The sequence below is a fragment of the Pinus tabuliformis genome, chromosome 3_2 (genome assembly GCF_031772625.1).
Source record: "Pinus tabuliformis cultivar Carrire ecotype Pingquan chromosome 3_2, CPIR1, whole genome shotgun sequence".
NCBI classification, from domain to species: domain Eukaryota; kingdom Viridiplantae; phylum Streptophyta; class Pinopsida; order Pinales; family Pinaceae; genus Pinus; species Pinus tabuliformis.
This window is the reverse complement of record NC_142302.1, coordinates 1,118,960,759-1,118,973,881: the sequence shown is the minus strand read 5'-3', so window position 1 is coordinate 1,118,973,881 and position 13,123 is coordinate 1,118,960,759. Positions and strand designations below refer to the sequence as shown.

General features: G+C 37.8%; 1 pseudogene; it reads left to right on the top strand.

Moving 5' to 3' along the window:
- The window catches only part of LOC149184592 (chaperone protein ClpB1-like), a 98,818-nt pseudogene that overhangs the window by 76,913 nt on the left and 8,782 nt on the right, over nt 1–13,123 (top strand).

Below are 13,123 nucleotides of genomic sequence, written 5' to 3'. Positions count from 1 at the left end.
ATCAATGACTACCAACCCAATGAATGGAGATGGATAATCAAGAGAAATAGAAAGTGGTAATAATGGATTATCTTAGACATGCTATATCAATCAATGCCTCGCTAGTAGTGCCTTTCCTAAACCCTAATGCCTTGTAAGAGGTCCCAGTGGAATAGATTCTAAGACTAACCTCCCAAGTGAAGTGTGGGAACAAGAACACAATCGAGATCATTCAATCATTTGGTTTTCCCCATGATCCATATTAATATGCCCATAACATTAATTGAAAACACATGATTGAAAGAATGGTTAAAGTACTTGTTGATAAATGACCGACCTTTCTTCAAGAAGAAATGCTAGATGGGAGAGAGATCTGACCAGAGTAATAGGTGGAGGATGCTAGCATAGTGTTATGTGCTAACCATCATGGGCTTGATGGCTAGCTGGATGATGTGGATAAATTTTTTCTCCTAGGGGTACCCACTTTTGGGTGGGTAACAAGACCCAATTAGGAGTGGCCCCTTGATGTGCCATTCTTCGATTTTCTGTTTGAGTGTGAGATGGAGTACAAGCTCCCTTCCTAGCTGAGGCTTCCTATTAATAGTCCAACCCTTCTTGAAATGACCCACTTGCAAAACAAAGAGAAAAAGCAAGATTTCTCCCTAGTTTAGCCCCTCCACATGGCTACAGAACTCCTCGATGGCTCAACCTGTTATCTTCTATGTGATCTTACTTATTACAAAAATTGTTAGATTATATCCTAGATATAACAATTAATCAAGAGATGAAATGCCAGTAAATGCCATTCCACACAATGTAAAAAAATGAAAGTTCTTTATTGATGGAAATTATCTCACAAGAAAACAACAACTTGCTAGAGGGGAGGCTAGCCTTTTATAAAAAAATTCTAATGGCTAGCCAATGGCTACATGGACTCCTCTAAGAAATTATTTTTCTACTAGTCATCCACATGTTAGAGACTTAGTAATTCATAAAATATTACATTACAAGAATCAATTTTCCCACTAAGAGGTCAACATGGTTTAGAATGCTCAAGTTGGTTCAAGATTCTCTTTGCTAATGGTCCTTAATACTCAAATAGTAGCCCAACATCCCTCTTGAGGAAGCTCGACTTGGTCCATAAGAATTGGACTTGCCTTGGGTAGAACTTGACTTGGTCTTTTGGGATGATTTTTGATGTCATAATGGCTAATTGATGGTCCTTTCCTTAACATCCTAGTTCAAGGTACCTCCAACAACTAGTTGACATCCATAACAGCTAATTCACTTTGACTTTTCCCTTTAGTAAACTCGACTTAGCCACCTATGTTCAAGATCTCCAATGCCCTACTGAATTTGACCAATCTAACACCTAGGTTTGTTGAAATCAACCTTGATCTAAATAGGGTATGTCTTAAAAGCTTCATATCCTTCCTACCATTGCCACATCATCATGGCCTTTTCCATATCATCGGTTCACTGTGTTGGTTCTCTAATGCCCTAAGGAATATGAGGGTTTTGAGACTTTGGTTTTCTTCTTCTCACTCTGTAGATCACTTCTAATATAATGTATGTACCAAAATTCCCAACGCTACCCCTGTTCCGCTACCTGGAAACTTGTATGACATGTTAGACCATCTTTTATCCACTGTAACTAGCCACTGCCTTTACTATTTGGAAAAGTTTTATGTGGCATGCAATGCTTTCATTAAGCTAAACAATCCAAGACCAAGTTGACCTTTTAACTTCAAGAACCACTTAGCATTGGGAAACATGAACTTCCTCAAGAATTATGAAAAGTTGTCTATGTGAAACCACCATGCATGATAACTGTTTGAGGGATATTGCACCAAAGCCAAGGCCATCTATAGACTCTATAGATTCATAACCATGTGGTAAGGTATAGGTGCACCTTAATGCTGGCTAGACTGGCCCATACAATAGTGATCACCCCTACAATGTAAGCTCTTATAAAACTGTTATGAAACCAACTCACAAAAAGATAGAAAAGATAGATCAATGACTTAGAAATCAGCCTCTTCGAGGGGGCAACCTCCTTTACATTACACAAATGAACAATTCTTGGATGATACAAATGACAAGACCTCCTTTCTATATATAGGAGTCTAAGCAGTCCCAATACAATCAGAGCCTACATAACAATAACATTATAGGGGCACAACAATAACAATAGTGGGCTTCTATGGGGTACAATAATAACAACATGGGGACTATATGGGCACAATAATACAATAAGGGGGCTGCACTAATAACAATAAGGGTTTACACTAGTAGTATAGGGACCTAACATGCCCCTCTCCTTCAAAAAGTGTTGTCCTCAACACTTGAGTAGTTATGGATGCTTCTGTATAAAATTCTCATCCTCCCATGTGGAATCTTCAGCGGGTAAATTCTTCCACTTTATGAGATACTCTGAAATTGATCAATTTTGTAGTTGTCGATTTCTTGTTTATGTGACTACTTTAGGTTCCAATATGATTTTTCCTTCTTCGTCAAGTTCTGGCAATATTGTTTGAACTGGGATCTTTTGCAACTTTTGAATGAGTGCCCACACTTCTTCATCATTGTTCCATTCATCCTTTGCTTCGTTTATCCAATCTAGTTGGATAATAGAAATGGCACAAAACAATGCTTCCACATCCTCATCCTTTCTTGAGAGTGCATTTGCAACAACATTTTGCTTCCCTTTTTTGTAGATGATTTCAAAGTCATAACCCAACATCTTTGTGACCCATTTTTGTTGTTCTTCTGAAGATAATCTTTGTTCTAAAAAGTATTTAAGACTATCATGATCCATTTTTACCTTGAAGTGTCTTCCCATTAGGTAAGGTCTGATGTTTGGAGGAACACTTCCTGGAATCAAATGAATAGCATGATCATGATCATGAATAGGTGGGAGGCCTTTGGGAGTCTCAAATACCTTGGAATGATTGTCCAAGACTTTTTGGAGATCTGTAGAAATAGATGATTTCGATGTGGGAACCTCTAGCGAACATAATTGTGCAATTATGCCTTGTTGTTCTTTCTTTAGAAACTTTTTCATTCCATTAGAGCTGATTATTTTTCCCGGTTTTCATGTGATACTCTTTAATTCAACTTCCTTTCCTTCTAAAAAAAATTTCATGAAAAGTTCTTGAAAATTAAAAGTTATTGTACCCAAGGATTGTAGCCATTGGACTCCTAGTACAACATCAACACCACCATTGGAATGGAAAGCATTGGGCTATTCAATACATATTCTCCCATGGATAGCTTGATATTATTGCACTTTCCAAAGCAATTTATGGTTCCTCCACTTGCAACCATCACTCGACACTCTGGTCCTGGATATGGGAAGCAATTCAATTCCTTGGCTATCTTACAATGAATAAAATTATGGGTACTTCCCGATTCAATCAACACTATTACCTTTTTCTTCTTGATATGTCCTTCTATGTTGATAGTTTGAGGAGTGGTAATTTCAACCAATGCATTACAAGATATGGTCAGATTCATTTCTTCTTTCTCTATGGTTTGTTCCTGGTGTATATCCTATTCTTTTGATGTTTCTTGTTCCTTTTCTTCCTCCTCTTTACAATCTATGTAAAATAATTTCTTCTCAGCACACTTACGACCTTTAGTGTATTTGCTATCACAACTATAACAAAACCCTTTTGTTCTTTTTTCTTCTAATTGTTATGGTGTCAACCTTGTAGGTTGTGGAAGGCTAGGGGAAACAACACTTCCATCTTTATAGGCTTCCTTGTTGCCATAATTTTGCTTTCCATTTTTCTTGCCAACCTGAATGCCTTCTCCAATGAATCAGGTTCCCAAAGACGAACCTCATGTTGGATGTTATCCTTTAAATTCCCTATGAACACATCAATCCTATGCTCCTCTATAATATCTTTTACCCTTATATTCAATTTTTGGAAGTCCTCAATGTGCTCCATCATTGAACCCTTTTGTTTGAGATTTATCAATTGGCTAAAAAAAATGTTTCTTTTTGTATCCTCATAATGTGCTATCATTTCTTCCGTAAAAATTGCCCAAGTGACAATTTTTTTACGAGAGCAAAGCCATCGATACCATACAAGCTGATTTGGTTCCAAATATAAAGTTGCAATACGTACTTTTTGTGTGTTTTGCACATTATGGAGATCGAAATATTACTCCATCTATAGTATCCATGTTACGGGATCCTTGCCATCAAACTTCCTCATATCGATCTTTGGAACATGGTGGGTCTTCAATCCACCGTTAGAGTCTATGAAATCATGATTAACATTTATTTTGTTCTCATCATGAGTTTTCTCTATTACCTTTTCGCCATTAGGAAGCCTTTCTTGTAGCAACTTTGTCAAACCTTCCTTCCAACCTTCCATGTCCTTCTTCCAATCTTCAATGTTGTCTTTCATACCATCCATCTTAGCTTCCATGCCTTTCTTTAAACCATCCATCTTATCTTCCATGCCTTTATTTAAACCATCCATCTTAGCTTCTGTTACTTTTTGTGAGAGTGAAATTTGTTGCACTTGGTCTTGTAATTTTGATATATCATGTTGCATTTCTTCCTCTTCTTCATGAGTCATGCTAGAGCTTTCAAGTTGCTTATTAGCAGTTTCCATTTTCTTTCTTCGGGGCATCAATTAATGATAATTATTTCTCACTATGCCTTGCCCTTTGAATTCCTTCAAATTATTTTTTCAAACCAAACTTATGCAAAATAAAAATAAAAAACTACACACCTTTTTTCACTTTGTAGGAGCTTGATATTGAATCTGATGTATCTCTGAAATTTCAGATCTCAAAGGTCTGAAATTGTGCACTGTGGTAGCCCTTTGAGTCCTCTTTCCAACGCCACTAGTCTGATCGAAATTGGATTCTCCAAGAAAGTGTTATGCCCAACCTCCCAAGATGACTTGATTATACACTTTTTCAGTAGAGCGAACTTGTACAAAGTACCACGTGTCGGATCAAGAGATTTCGGCTCAAATGGTTTTTTTTTTAGCTTTTGAAACGTTGCAAAAAAAAAGTTATAGCGAAAATGCCACGATGACCTGTTTTGGAGTAGTGAAATCCTAAAATCCAAACCTTTGATACCAAATGCTATGAAACTAGCTCACAAAAAGATAGAAAAGATAGATCAACGACTTAGAAATCAACCTCTTCAAGGGGGCAACCTCCTTTACATTACACAAATGAACAATTCTTAGATGATACAAATGACAAGACCTCCTTTCTATATATAGGAGTCTAAACAATCCCAATACAATCAGAGCCTACATAACAATAATGTTGTAGGGGCACAACAATAACAATAGTGGGCTTCTATGGGGTACAATAATAACAACATGGGGACTATATGGGCACAATAATACAATAAGGGGGTTGCACTAATAACAATAAGGGTTTACACTAGTAGTCTAGGGACCTAACAAAAACCATGAGTCTCCAAGTAAACCCACTTAATGCCCTCCAATCCTATATAGAACAAAAGGAACCCAAGATGAACTTCAAGGGACTAGCCATGGCCCAACCAAACAAGTCTAGGACACCTAATATAAGACCTCAAGTGGTTGATACATGGATTTTGACTTATGGCTTACAATGGTGGTAAAATATATTGCAAGTCTCTATATGTACCCCTGTTTACATGAGGGGTCATTGCGCCTACCCCTAAATTTTCACTTGGTATTAAGCTTTCTTCTTCCTGTTTGGCCAAAATAAGATTTTTCCCATAGTAGAAAGGAAAAGAAAAATTAATTTTGTTAACATGGCATCTTGTTGATGTGGCACTGGTGTTCACATGCTATCCTTTGAGATGGCCATGTCATCTTATCCTATCTCCTTAGCTACTATGTTAGTCCTTCGTGGCCACTTCTTACCTTTATCCACTTTACTTTATTATCTTTATTATTATTATTAACTATGAGCCACTTTGTACTTGTTTGTCCTTTATCTTCCACATCTTAGCCACAAATGTGATAAGGGGTCTTGTTCTGTCTCTGTATCCTCCACTTGGCATGTTGTTTGTGGTTGATGTGACCAGGGGGGGTGGGCCCCATCTTTGACATCCCTTTGCTAGCACACATGTTTCATGCACTTGATTTCAGATCAACGATTGAGATCAACTGCGAGGCTCTCACATGGTACTATTTAAATTGGCCTATGGTGTCTGTGAATCACTTATTTTCCTAGGGACACATGTCACCGTGACAAAAATTATAGAGCCTAAGTTTATATTTGAAAAACTTCCTTGCATGCTTCGATAAACCACCTTGGTTGATATGGCTAACTCTGCAACTATAGACCCCACCTTGTGGCTACTACCTACACACTTTGACTCCACCTAGTAGCATCTTGATGCTTTCATGTCACCTTTCCAATCCATGTCATCAGTACAAGTCCCTGTGTCTGTGTGCCTATATATCTATATATATATATATATATATATATATATATATATATATATATAGTCTTCATGGATTTCCTAGGCTTGGCCTCTACATCCACTTTGTCATTCATTCATTCTTTTGTTGAATTTGACTCCATGGCTAGTCGATTCACTATAATTCATGAGTTTTCTCAATTTCCTTGTGTAGGGAAAACTTTTTGTTTAAACTTCATCCACAAAACTTTGGTTATTTATGAATTTTCCTTAGTAACACTTCCATACTCGCATATAAGCTTTGCCTCACACTATATGGGTGATTTCAGACCTATAAATTTCTTAATTTCACCTTCATGTTGATTTTCTACATAAACGTTTTATCAAACTTATAATATAGAAATTGCAATTTCTTCATGTCCATAATGGTTTTTGGCCATATAACACCAGTGTTGTAACTAGCAGTGATGGTTTTTGGCCCATATAGTCCCAACATTGTAACCAATATCTTTAATACAAAATTATAATGTACCCAACGACCCCTATACACTATTGGAGTAGTGGGATATTCCAAATTCCTCCCACTAAATTTTATAATTAAGATTTGATACCACTTTGTCACATGCCCAACCATCATTCTTATAGCTCTAATACCAATAACATACCTAGTACTCTCCATCATTGTTGAAGATATAGAGTACTTCTCTAAACCTCAATGTTCTATTCATTTTTTGCTTTGATGCTGATCTCCAAATTGTCCTACTATCAATTTATGAATGCATGCAACATGACATGCAAACTTATGCAAACATAGACTTATTTTAAAGATATAAACCTATTCATGTAAACAAAACAACAATTGATGAATAACATAAACATCATTAAATTCAACATAGTTAGAAATAAATTAAACACTTATCTTTCTGGATGAAGGACGTTCCACCCAACGTTAGGTTTTGTTGCATTTAATCTCTCTACAACATAACACCCTCAAGATAAGGCTATTTGTCCACAAGAACAGAGTCACTTATGGATGGCTCTAATAATTTCACATAACTCAATTTCACAACAATCCATATTCTAAAAACTCTTAAGAGCAATCTCGATCCACCAACTCTCTTTTCCCCTTAGCCTGCACAACCCAAGGAATGGGATCCCTTTTTCTGTCACATAATCCCTTGGGATATCTCACTTCCTCTCTATGTTTCATCATAAACTGACCAAGAAATTTCTCTATAGGAAACTCTGGGGATTCTTAGCTACAACTAAGTTTTCTCAAAGGCAATAATTTATCATGCGCATAATCATAATTGCCACATAATATTCATAACAACCATATCCAACATTTTGTTAGAGTCACACTATGGCAGCGTAGCCTCTCAAATATCCTTTAGGAATATTGATTGAAAAATATCTTTTACATAACCAGTCATAGGTTATATTGCGGCATGTTCACAACTAACCATGTGTCTTCCTAAGTAGCCCATGTATCTCACTTTCTCTACTAACTACAAGGTTGATATGACTTAGGATAATATGAAGTGACTTAGAGTTAGGATAAAATAATATATTTTTATTTAATTGTAGAATTGAGGCTTCTGTGATCCATCATAGTTATAAGAAGAATTTCGGCGTAAATCACATATAGAAAGACCTTTGTCGCGTTTCGAACCAACTAGTGTGGTTCATCGTCAGGACAAGTTGAAGAAACAGATCCAGTCTAGCATGTTAAATAGTCTAAGCAGAGACTCAAACGGCTACAAAAGATTAACGGCTAATTTAACAAAAGATTAACCTTTTGTAGCCGTTTGAGTCTCTGCTTAGACTAGACTGGATCTGTTCAACTTGTCCTGACTGTTAGTTTGACAACGAATTTGGGTAAATGTAGTTAAACAGTTTTGTAACGAGTAATTTAGTTATGTAACGGTAGTTATTCACATGAATATATCGAATGCTCATGTAGAGAAAAATTCATTCTTGAATAAAGCAGATACAAATTCAGTTTCATATTTCTTGGTCTTCTCCCATTTTTCTTGTTATTCTTTCTACAATCTCTGCTATTATTTCTACAAGTGGTATCGGAGCCGTGAGTCCAAAAACCTGGGCATGTGGCTGTATCAGCGTGAGAGCCTCGAATCGTGCTGCGTGTATCAGCGTGAGGCGTGAAGGGCTGTATGTGTCCTGCGTGAAGGAGACGTGAGGCTGAAGAACCGTTCCAGTGACCAAAACCCTGCGTGAAGGAGACGTGAGGCTGTGGTGAAGCGTGAAAGGCTGTGCGTGAGGGAGATTGCTGTGTAGCGTGAGGCGTTTTTTTTTTAAAGACCCTGTAGACGTGCTGTCCCTGTGTGAAGAACCAGAAGAGCCAGACTGCTGCGTATTTTTTTTTTAAAAGAAGGAGAGCCTGCATTATCTGCCTGCTGGCCTGCATAAAGTTGCAGAGGATTTGTGACAGAGCCTGCGTGAAATCCGGGTATTGATCGGAGTTTTCAGACTTGTTTTTTTTTTTCCAGCAGAAATGTTTTTTTAAAAAAACAAAGGCTGAAGATTGAAATCAAGTCAAGTTGTGGTTTTTTATAAAAATATTGAAAAAAAGGAAGGGTTTGCAGAAATTTTTTTAAAGACAGCAGCAGATTGAAAAGATTGTTCAGAAATTTTTTTTCAGACAGCAGAGATTGAAAAGGTTGTTGTTTTTTTTCCAAATATTGTAGAACAACAGATTGAAAAGGTTGTTCAGAAATTTTTTTTTCTTAAAGACAGCAGAGATTGAAAAGGATGTTGTTTTTTACAAATATTGTAGAAGAAAACGTTTACAAGAGATTTGCAAGAATGTTTTGAAACTAGAAAAACAAAAGGGTTTGCAAGAAACAAAGGATTTGAAACTTGTCTTTCTGTTTGAATTGGGGAGGTTATTTTTTTTTCTTAGAGAGACTGAAACCCTAGGAAGGAGGAAAAATGGCCAAGATGTCGAATGCAAGATTCGAGGTGGAGAAATTCACCGGAAAGAGCAATTTTGCTCTTTGGAAACTGAAGGTTAAGGATCTGCTTGTGCAATAAGGGTTGCACAAGGCATTGGATGGGGTTACTAAGAAACCTACAACCATGACTACTTTAGACTGGGAGGACTTGGATGCCCGAGCTCTCAGGACCATCCGGTTATGTCTAGCGGATGAAGTTCTCTTCAACATCGTTGAAGAGACTACGGCGTCAGGTTTGTGGGAAAAACTTGAAAACCTTTATATGACAAAATCATTAACCAACAGAATTTATCTGAAACAACAATTATACAGTCTTCGAATGAAAGAAGGTTCAAGCGTTGCAGAACATTTGAATGTTTTTAATACACTAATTTGTCAATTAACAGATATGGAAGTCAAAATACAGGAAGAAGATAAAGCCATAACCTTGCTGTGTTCTCTCCCTGAATCATGGGATCACTTCGTAACCTCAATCAGCTTCAGCTCTGCTGATTCTTTGAAGTTTGAATCAGTCGTGGGAGCTCTTCTGTCTGAAGAAGTACGAAGGAAATCCAGCACTGATACAACTGCGTCAGAAGCCATGGTCCCTAGAGGACGCTCAAAGGAAAGAGGAGACAAACCAAGGGGGTCTTCCAGGTCGAAATCGAAGGGCAAGAAGTGTAAGGCAAAATGTTGGAACTGCGGTAAGGTTGGACACTTGAAGAAGGACTGTTGGAAACGGAAGGAATCCGAAAACCTGAAGAACGAAGCGAATCAGGCTGATTCAGGTATGGTAGACGAAGTTTTATCTGCTGAAGAATTGTGTATGATAGATGAAACTTCACCTGAATGTAATGTCTCTCAGAGTTTTGATAGCTGGCTGTTAGACTCTGGTGCTTCGCATCATATGTTCCCACATAGAAACTGGTTTACTTCGTATGAAAATGTAAACGGTAGTTCTGTGTTTATGGGTAACAATATGTCATGTCAGACTGTTGGGATGGGAGATATCAGGATTAAGATGTATGATAACACAGTTAGGACATTAACTAGTGTTAGACATGTACCTAATTTGAAGAAAAATTTAATCTCTTTGGGAGTGTTGGATTCAGATGGTTATAAGTTTACAGGTCAGGATGGCGTCTTGAAGGTCTTCAAAGGTGCTCTTATGGTTATGAAGGCAGAAAAGGTCGGAAATCTTTACAGGTTAAAAGGAAGTACTCAGGTCGGTGAAGCAGCGGTTGCGTCAGAAAAGGAAGAAGCAGGTACTCGTCTGTGGCATCAGCGTTTGGGTCATATGAGCGAGAAAGGTCTTCACATACTGATGAAACGTAAATCTCTTCCCGGTCTGAAATCCTTGAATTTAGATTTCTGTAAACATTGTGTGTATGGAAAACAGTGTAAACAGAGATTTAAAGTTGGCAATCATAATAGTAAAGATGTTTTAGACTACATTCATTCTGATCTGTGGGGGCCTTCCCCTGTTATGTCATATGGAGGTGCATTGTATTTTTTAACGTTCATTGATGATTACTCTCGTAGAGTTTGGGTCTATATGCTAAAAAGGAAAGCTGATGTATTCAATGTCTTTAAACAATTTAAAGTAATGGTAGAGAAAAGAACAGGCAAATCTATTAAATGTCTAAGAACTGACAATGGTGGTGAGTTCACTTCTGTTGAGTTTGAACAATACTGTAAGGATGAGGGCATTGTTAGACACAAAACTGCTGTTTATACTCCTCAGCAAAATGGTGTTGCTGAGCGTATGAATCGGACTCTTATGGAAAGAGCCAGAAGCATGATCAGCAATGCTAACTTGCAAAAGGAGTTGTGGGCAGAAGCAGTATCTACTGCTTGTTATTTAGTTAACAGATCACCTTCAGTAGCGATTGATTGTAAAATTCCTGAAGAAGTTTGGACAGGTCAGTCTTGTGACTATTCTCATTTGAGGATATTTGGCTGTGATGCTTATTCTCTTATTCCGAAAAATCAGCGTTCAAAATTAGATCCAAAGTCGAAATGTTATGTCTTTGTTGGGTATGACTATGCAGTGAAAGGATATAGGTTGTGGGATCCTACATTGCGGAAGATAGTCATTAGTAGAGATGTAACATTTGATGAATCCTCTTTGTTAAAATCAAATGTTGAAAGAATGGAACAGGAACAGGTATCACCGAGTCAACGAGTTCAGTTGGAGGCTAGATCTTTCGGTGACAGTCGAAAGGAAGGAGAGACTTCTGGAGACAAAGGTGTTGAAGACACAAAGGAAGCCGTTGAAGCTTCTGAACCAGTGCAAGTTTCTGAACCAGTTCAGCAACCAGTCACTCTGAGAAGGTCTACAAGGGAAAGGAAAACTCCCAAAAGGTATGAAGATTCTGCTTCATCTTTTGCTTTGGTTACTGAAGATGGGGAACCGTCTTGTTATCAGGAAGCGATAGATGATACAGATAGCGAGAAATGGAAAAAGGCTATGGAAGAAGAAATGGACTCCTTAGCCAAGAACAATACCTGGGATCTTGTAGAGCTTCCTGAAGGGAGAAGTGTTGTTGGATGTAAATGGGTCTTCAAGCTGAAACGGAAAGTTGATGGTAGTATCGAAAGATATAAGGCGAGACTGGTAGCAAAAGGGTATTCTCAGGTTGAAGGTATAGACTTTCATGAGATTTTTTCTCCAGTTGTAAAACTTGTTTCTATATGTACTGTGTTGGCACTAACTGTGTTGCTTAATCTTGAGTTAGAACAGTTAGATGTTAAAACAGCTTTTCTACATGGTGATTTGAACGAAGAGATATATATGGAACAACCAGAAGGTTTTGTACGAGGTCGCAACAGAAGATTAGTTTGCAAGCTCAGGAAATCATTGTATGGTCTGAGGCAGTCTCCCAGACAATGGTACAAGAAGTTTGATTCCTTCATGGTGAGCCAGAACTTTATAAGAAGTGAGTATGATCATTGTGTGTACTTCAAAAGTTTCAATGGCATATTCATTATCTTAGCTTTGTATGTTGACGATATGCTTATTGCAAGCAAAAGCATGGAAGAGATCAACAGGTTAAAGGCTCAACTCTCTAGGGCGTTTGATATGAAGGATCTTGGAGCAGCAAAACATATCTTGGGCATGGAGATACACAGAGACAGGAAAAATGGTAAGCTTTGGTTATCACAGCATAAGTATGTGGAGAAGGTACTTGAAAAGTTCTCTATGAATAATGTGAAACCTATTAATGTTCCCCTAGCTTCCCATTTTAAGCTTTCTTCGGTTTTGAGTCCTAGAGCTGATGAAGAAAAGCAGTATATGTCTCATGTACCATATGCAAATGCGGTAGGCAACTTAATGTATGCGATGGTATCTACAAGACCTGACATTTCACATGCAGTTGGAGTTGTCAGCAGGTTCATGGCAAATCCAGGTAAAGAACATTGGCAAGCAGTGAAATGGGTGCTTCAATATCTAAGAGGCACAAGAGATCATTGCATCGTCTTTAATGGTAGTGAAGGATCAGTCTGCGGATATGTAGATGCTGACTATGCAGGTGATTTGGACAAAAGAAGATCTACTATAGGTTACATCTTTACTCTTGCAGGTGGAGCAATTAGTTGGATGTCAAAGCTTCAAGACACGGTTGCATTGTCCACTACCGAAGCTGAATATATAGCTGCTTCAGATGCCAGTAAAGAAGCAATCTGGTTAAAGGGTTTGCTCGATGAAATTGGAAGAACGCAGGAGAAAGTGAGTGTACTTTGTGACAGTCAAAGTGCTATTCACTTGGCCACAAACCCTGCCTATCACAACAGAACT